The sequence below is a fragment of the Mus caroli genome, chromosome 1 (genome assembly GCF_900094665.2).
Source record: "Mus caroli chromosome 1, CAROLI_EIJ_v1.1, whole genome shotgun sequence".
NCBI lineage: Eukaryota > Metazoa > Chordata > Mammalia > Rodentia > Muridae > Mus > Mus caroli.
In genome coordinates this window covers 86664917-86672894 of record NC_034570.1, presented here as the reverse complement: position 1 = coordinate 86672894, position 7978 = coordinate 86664917, and positions in this window count along the sequence as shown.

Genomic DNA, 7978 nt, shown 5'->3' with positions numbered 1-7978 from the left:
TTTACACAATGGAGTACTACTCAGCTATTAAAAACAATAAATTTATGAAATTCTTGGACAAATGGATGTATCTGGAAGATATCATCCTGAGTGAGGTAACCCAATCACAAAAGAAGTCACTTGATATGCACTCACTGATAAGTGGATATTAGCCCAGAAACTTAGAATACCCAAGATACAATTTTCAAAACACATGAAACTCAAGAAGAAGGAAGACCAACGTGTAGATACTTCATTCCTCCTTAAAATAGGGAACAAAATATCCATGAAAGGAGTTACAGAGACAAAGTTTGGAGCTAAGATGAAAGGATGGACTATCCAAGTAGGGTTTCAAACGGAGTTCATTTTGAGTCTTAGAACAGGCTGAGAGGGTAGAGATTGTATCAGTCTGTGTTCACTTCCTCAGATGTGCTCAGAGCACATGGAAGCATTTAAAAGGAAAATCTCTCCCAAGTGATCTCAAACACTTAGCTGATTTTTATTCCCCATGCCTGTAAAACAAATAAGTTGAAAATTACTTGGGAGGGTTGCACACGCAGGCAAGGAAATAAACTGTAAAGGACTTTGTCAAACTTTAACCACTGCTTGTTAGAGAATTACCAATGACAGTCTGTGCCCTGCATTCAACACCAAACTTCATGGAATGTGTCCAGGCCTCTCCATAAGAGCAAGAGTGGCCATTAACCACAAAGAAGCAATAGACTCAGCAAAAGAACACTGCTTTAAACCTTAACAGAGAATTAGAATAAAAACGCCAGTGGAAAATAGCAAAAAGATAGAAGGAAGACTGCCACCTTCTGTCCTCCACAGCAATCCTGGATTCTTTTTATTCCCCAAAAGAAAAGTAAAAAAAAGAAAAAAAGAAGGGTGCAGTATAATAGAGAAGAAAAGAAAAAGTAACCATGTCTCAAACTTCAGAAAAGATCTTCCTGGAGTTATTGAAAAATTCCAGACCAGCCTCTACCATAAAAAGAGGGAAAAAAGTCTGCTAATACTAAAAAAAAAAAAAAAAAAAAACCCAACAACTTGATGTCCAAGGATAGTAATTGTCTTTGTTATACGACTGTAATGATCTCATATAACTGTAAATAAAAGGAAAAAAAGACAATATCTTACTTTCCTGATCAGATGGTAAGTCAGTCATGAAGCTTACCTTGCAGAGTGGTCACTCTTCCTCTTGACCCTGTGTCTTTTCTTTTATCTGTATTGAACATATCTGATGGGAAAACAACCATGCAATGAATAACAAGGATTCACATTTCCTGGAGTTCAGCTTTAGTCTTGAATCAGCCACTGGAGCCTTTAATCAAGGTGGGCTATTGACCATGATCTCATGTAACCTGAAAGGGGAAAGTGCTGCATATTCACCATAGCATACTAGTAGAAAATGTTCCTTGCATGAATTCCCTTTTTTAAATACAGCTTGTTCACATGGGTAATAATTAAGGTCATGACTGAGGTCACATAAAACCTCTAGAAATAATTAGGTTATTCTATTCAAAAATAAAACTTTCAATAATAAAACACTATATAATTGTGTGCAACAAAAGAACAAAGAATGTGTCTATATCATGTGTATTCAATTGTCTGTACTATCCTTTTGTTGTGTTCTGATGCCTAGACATAACGAAGTGTCTTCTATACTTTTTAATATTATGACGTATAGATCTGTACTTCAACTCTTGACTAATATAGAGTCCAGAGTATCTACTGGACCCTGCAGTGGAGCTGCAAAGAGCAAAGAGCTCCATGCCCTCTGGAAACATGAGACACTAAAGTACACTGGAGAACAGAACAGCCAATATAGCATAACAATATGACAAATGTTTTTATGATCGTCATTGCCCATGTATTGTTTTGTGCCTGGGGATATTGCCAGGCAATGTTTCTTAAGGTAATATTAAGGACAAAAAAAAAAAGTCCTGTACAATTAAAAAATGCTACAACTCCAAAGGCCAATGTTGTAAAGCTTCTGGTTGTTCTTTGTATAAGGGAGGCAGTTAATGCATTTTCTTCACACAGTGATATCTTCACACCAAATGTACAAAGATATCTCTTTCAACCAAATCATACTATTGGTTTTACAAAAATTGGTTTCAACATTATCATGGTTATCAATCAATCTGGTTTTATGATGGGGGAAAAAAATCTAGAAACTCTGAGTGACCTGTCCAGCAGGTCCAGTTATTCAAGGGTCTCGAGGGGACCTTCTCCTAAGAACCAAATGGGGGGAGGGAGAGACGGACACCAAGTGCAAGAACACATGGAAGCAGACTGATTAGCATCAAGGTGTCACTGTATTCAGCAAAGCTCAAGGCTTAAATGCACAAGCAAAAGTTCTCAGCAGGAGGGGTGGGGCAGCGGAAATTTTTCTTTTGGTGATTACATGGGGAAGCAGGAACTTGGTGGTATCAGGGTACATCTTGTAGTCAGGACATTCGGTGCTGACTTAGGGCTTGAACATTCTGTGGTTGTTCTCGGAGTGGTGCGTCGGTGGCCCACTTTTGGCCCCCTTTTCTTCTCAGGGGGAGAAGCCCAATTCAGAGATCAGGACAATTGTGTTGTCTTAATAGCTCCCAACATCTGAGAGTATATAAAGATTGTATTTAAAATCATCTTCGAGGTTCGACTTGCAGTGAATAGTAGTTACTAAAGAGGCTCATAACTATTCAAAGTCCTGAGAAAAATCAACAGTAAATGTTCAGACATAAAGCAGTCATCTTTATCAATCCCCCACTAAAGGCACAGGAAACATTACAGAAGATGGGACAGAAGAGATAGAGATAGAGGTAGAGAAAGAAATAGAGTTAGAAATAGAAGTGAGAGGACTGAGCAGGATGCTGTGAAATGCTATTCTTGGTACCAAGACCTGGATGTTGCAGACATCATCTCACAGCAGCTGTTTACCTACACAAAATCAAGCCAGTTAAAGATTCTAGCATGAAAGATGAAAGAGCTTCTGAAGGTCCACCTCATGGACAAGCTATTGGCAGCTGATGACTACTTAAGGGAGGAGCCTCACTTTTCTTTGAGAGTATGCCTAGTAGATAACAGCTCATCTCTAAACTAATTGAGCTGTATGTGTTTTAAAACCAAAAGGAAGTTGGAAAGGAAATTGTTGATGGAAATCTGATAGAAGCTGGAAGTGGAAATATCCAGAGTATGGGGGTATGATCAAGATACATTCTATACATGTGTATATGGAATGTACAGAGGATAAAGTATCTTTCAAATGGAAATAAAATCATCTCCATAGCCATTGTACCAGATTTGCTTTCTTTCATTTCCTTTCCTTTTCCTTTGAGACAGGTTCTTGCTGTGAAGCTCAAACTGGAGTAGAGCTCATGCTCCTCCTGTCTCTACCTACACCATCCTGGGAGTCTAAGTCTACACCACCACAACTGGCCAGGTCATATCTTAGTAATTATAGGCTGATGTAAAACATTACCTGCTAATCCCCAACACACACACACACAAATTGTTGGAAATGTCCTATTGCTGAAGACAACACCCACACAACTCATTGAACAGAGTGTAGTGGAGCAGATGCTTACCTAGAGCCTTCACCAATACTGATTAGTGCTCATAGCACTATGCACACTACGAGAGAAAGGAAAGCACCAACCTATCTATAATGGTACAATAGTGGAACAAAAATTGTGGGCGTAACCAACCATCATCTGATTGGAATTAAGACCCACTCCATATCCAACACTGATCAAGTGCTCAAGAATCTGAGACTAGTTAGGTCAGAGACCTAGAGTAAAACTAATTACTACTGTTCTGGTAAAGGAATGTGTAGCAATAAAATGACTTCTAATGACATTCTGCTATACTCATAGGTCAGTGCCTTACCCAGCCATCATCAAAAGCTCCTCCTCAGCAGACAGGAAGAAATCCAGAGACCCACAACGGGACAATATGCAGAGAGTAAGAGACCTTAGAACATTCAGCCTTAAATGGAATGCGTCCATCAAATTCCTCCCCTCCGTGCTAAGAGGACTCTGTAAAAGATTATAAGAGCAAGTGGGGATGGAGGACACCAAGAAGACAAGGCCTATTAGACACAACAGGACTGAAACACGTATGAACTCACAGAGACTGTGGCAGCATGCACAGGCCTACACAGGGTCCCAGCACTGAGAGGGGAAATAGAAGCTATCTCCAATTGATAACAGCTGGAAAAGGAAAACTTCACTTTCTCTAACAGAGACCCTCTGGGTATACAAACCACATTTAAGGGCAAGTCCTATGGCCAGCAGTAAATAACTAACACAAAATTAATTCAGTGGTGTTTTGGGAGAGTTTTTGTCTCAACAATGCTTTTTCTGGAATTTTTTCCCCTTGCACATCTTTTGCTTATATATTATGGTTTCTGATTTTGCATTTATGGGTTTCCTATGTGTGTAAATATATGTGTGTATCGGTCTGTATGTGTTTCTTGTGATTTTCCTTTGACTCTTTTTCTGCTTTAAGTCTTTACTCATATTCTGGTCAGCTTATTTTTATTTTATTATTTAGATGTATGTTTGTATTCTAATGGAGAACGGGTATAGATTTGAGTGGGTGAGGAACTGGAGAGGATCTGACAAGAGTTGGAAGAGGGAATATATCAGAATATATTGTGTGAAAAAAAATCTATTTTCAATTAAAAAAAAACCAAATACACAATTTATATCCTCTCTGCAGGTAGAACAATGGAAACTTCAATCTTGGAGCTTGTGGGGTGTCTGACAGTTTATAGCTTTTTGGTATCTGGAGACAATCTGTCAATCGAAGCTGTTTCCTGTGGTTATATAAAAGAAAGAAAGAAGGAGTTGTATCAGATTTTATTTAAGGTACAGACCTAAAGAGAATGAGAAAGGATACAGCAGCCAAAGAACTTAAGAGAATTTAGAAGTTAAGAAGCAGCAATACATAGAAAACTGCCCACTGATAACAAAGCTTTTCAAACTATGGTCTAGCCAAGACATCGCATGCTCTCCATGCAATAAAGTGGATAAAACTGGCTTCAGTTACCCATAATATGCAAAAGTCTAATGATTGTTCAGAGACATACAAGTGTGTATAATCTAGTCCTACTGATGCCAACCTTGTAGGAAGGGAGAAAATAAGACATGTCCTTAAAAGAGGCACTGAGGAGGAGTTAAAATACAAAAATAACCATGATTAACACAATTTTTGGAAAATAGTTGTCCTTCAAAGAAAGTATGAAATCACCAAGAGTTCTATGTGCTCGATATTGACAAGAACGGTGGGTAAACTCCTGTCACTTTAAGATTATTTATTCTATTACGTTGTATACTTCATGCCCCTTTCCTTTCTGTGGTTGGAGTCATTACTTAAAGACTAAAAGCAAAGGTGACAGACAGGTGATGATAAATGTAACAAGCCAATGCAAGCTGAAAGTCTGCTGACTGAGGAGCACAGAAAGAGAGGAGACTAAAATGCCGGTCTGACTTTATGCACATCCCAGACTCAGGAATTGAACACGTCTAGTATGTCAGAAGATAGGAGTGAGAGTGAAATTCAAAATTTATTAGGAAAAATAGTAAGATGCTAAGGTCCACATCTACCCCAGTAGTCTCATGAATTCTCTGCTTTGCCGATCAGAGTACTAAATGCTGGATAAATAAGCTATGGGCCAGAGGGCAAAGGTCATTGATGATGAGTTTGGGCCAGAGCAAGAGCATTAACTGAAGGGAAGTCTACTGATCAATTGCCTGCCTCAACTTGACTCCTATATCAGCTTCCCATACAAACAGGAAGTTTGGGAGCCCTCTTGGGAAATTTGTAAAATGAAAGAAAACCCTGAGATATGGAGTCAGGGTCTTCAACAAGATAGATGCTCCCTGTCAATCACCCTAGACACACTCTACTTAAGGACCACAACTCCTACCCAGTATTCTAGGTACTGATACTTATCAACTACTAAAGATCTTCAGAGATTTCAGAAAAATTCCTTCTAAAAGAAAATATTAATGAAAGAAGCACACACATGTATAAACATGCACACACATATAAATGCATGCACATATACATGTGCAAACACATATCATACTTGCACACATACACACATACACACCTACCTCAGAGACTGTGATGGTTAATAGTGGTTGTCAATTTGATTTAATCTGGAATCAACTAAATAAATAAATAAATAAATAAAATATGCCTCTCAGAGGATCTGTGGTGATATTTTCTGGAAGGATTAACCGAAGAAGTTAGGCTTGCCTCCAAAGTGGTGGCACTTAGCAGTGGCAGCCCAGAGGTAAGCAGTTCTGAGAGAAAGGCGTGCTGCTTCGACTGCCAGAAGCGTCTCTGCCCTTCCTACAATGGTGGTCATCTTTTACTAACACTAGAACCCAACTTCTTCAACAATGACAATGAAAGGCCACACTGTTCCAGTAGTTCTCCAGGCTTTTAGTTCCAGACTGGAAAGGCTGAAGAATAGACTGCGGAGTGATTTCTCAGCCTTGCCAGCAAGTATAGACAACCATTGTTAAACTACCCTGTATGCACCATGTAAGCCAATCTAATGAGTCACCTTTGTAGCGCATGCTTATTCTATAATGTTCTGTCTCGCTAGAGCAGTGGTTCTTAACCTGTGGGTCACAACCCTTTGGGGGGGGGGTCAAATGACAGTTTCACAGGAGTCACATATCAGATGGTCTGCATATCTAACATTTACATTATGAGTCATAACAGTAGCAAAATTACAGTTATGAAGTAGCAATGAAATAATTTTATGTTTACCACATGAAGTACTGTATTAAAGGGTTGAAGTCTTATGAAGGCTGAGAATCACTGCCCTAGAGAAACCTAACAGAAAAGGAAACTAAGATAAAAACAGGAGAAAATTGTAACATCTGTAGTCTGTATTTTCAGAGAAAGAGAGAAGAATATTCATATGACACGAAGGGGATAGAATTTTTGCATAAATACTTCAGTAAGGGTCTTTTAAAAATAAGTGACTGGTAAAATTAAACTTACAGAAATGTTGACAATAAAATGTAATATAAAAGTTGAAATCTCCCAGATAGCAAAACAAAGCATAAAAAAATAAAGATGGTAGGGAAAATAAATTGGGCCACTTGAGGACTTTAAACATCTGAACAAAGTTATTTCAAATACACAAATTATAAAAAGGCAGACAAGTTGATATTGGCAAATAAATCATAAGATGAGATGTATTTACAGTAAAAGGCAAGTTCTCAGGACCAAAGTAATAACACCCTACCAGTATGTACAGATCATGAATTAGAAGATGCTGGACCAGTGAACTCACAATTATGTAAAATGCACTTACCAGCATAGATTTCTGTATTCAGCAAAATAAAAGTAAACTGAGTATCTTATGGCTCTAGGCATCTGAAAAATAAATGTGTCTCATTGGGAAAAGTCCAAGATACACAACAGGGCCGTGCTATGCTCTAGCTTTTTCCAGCTTCCAAGACTGCCACCAGTTCTTAGCTTTGTTCTTATTCTTTGAATAGTTCTGCTACTACTTTTATTCTGATTCTTCTGGGTTTAAAGGAAGCTCATGAACGCTCCAGAATCTACAGATAGATAACCTCAGCATACCTCCTTCTCTTAAGAAATGCTGATTGGGAGCTATAAGTTCACCTATTAACTTACCATGCAGCAAAAGATATTCACAAATCCTAAGCATGAGAAAGGACATGTACTTGGAGACCATTAACCTACCTATCACGGTGTGAGAAACTGAAAAGCTAGCATAGTGTTTTGAAATCTAGAGGTAAATATCAACAGAAATAGCTAAAGGTTGGGTACCTTCTACGGAGATCAATTCAGAAATAGGAAGAACAGATTTCTAGTTTCTGTCTGAAGCATAGAATTATCTTTCATTATAAATCATTGAGCACGGCCAGCTACCCACAACACCCGCCACAGGATCTTAAGACTTCTGGTGAGTGGAACACAGCTTCTGCTCCAATCCAATTGAGCGCGGGACCTG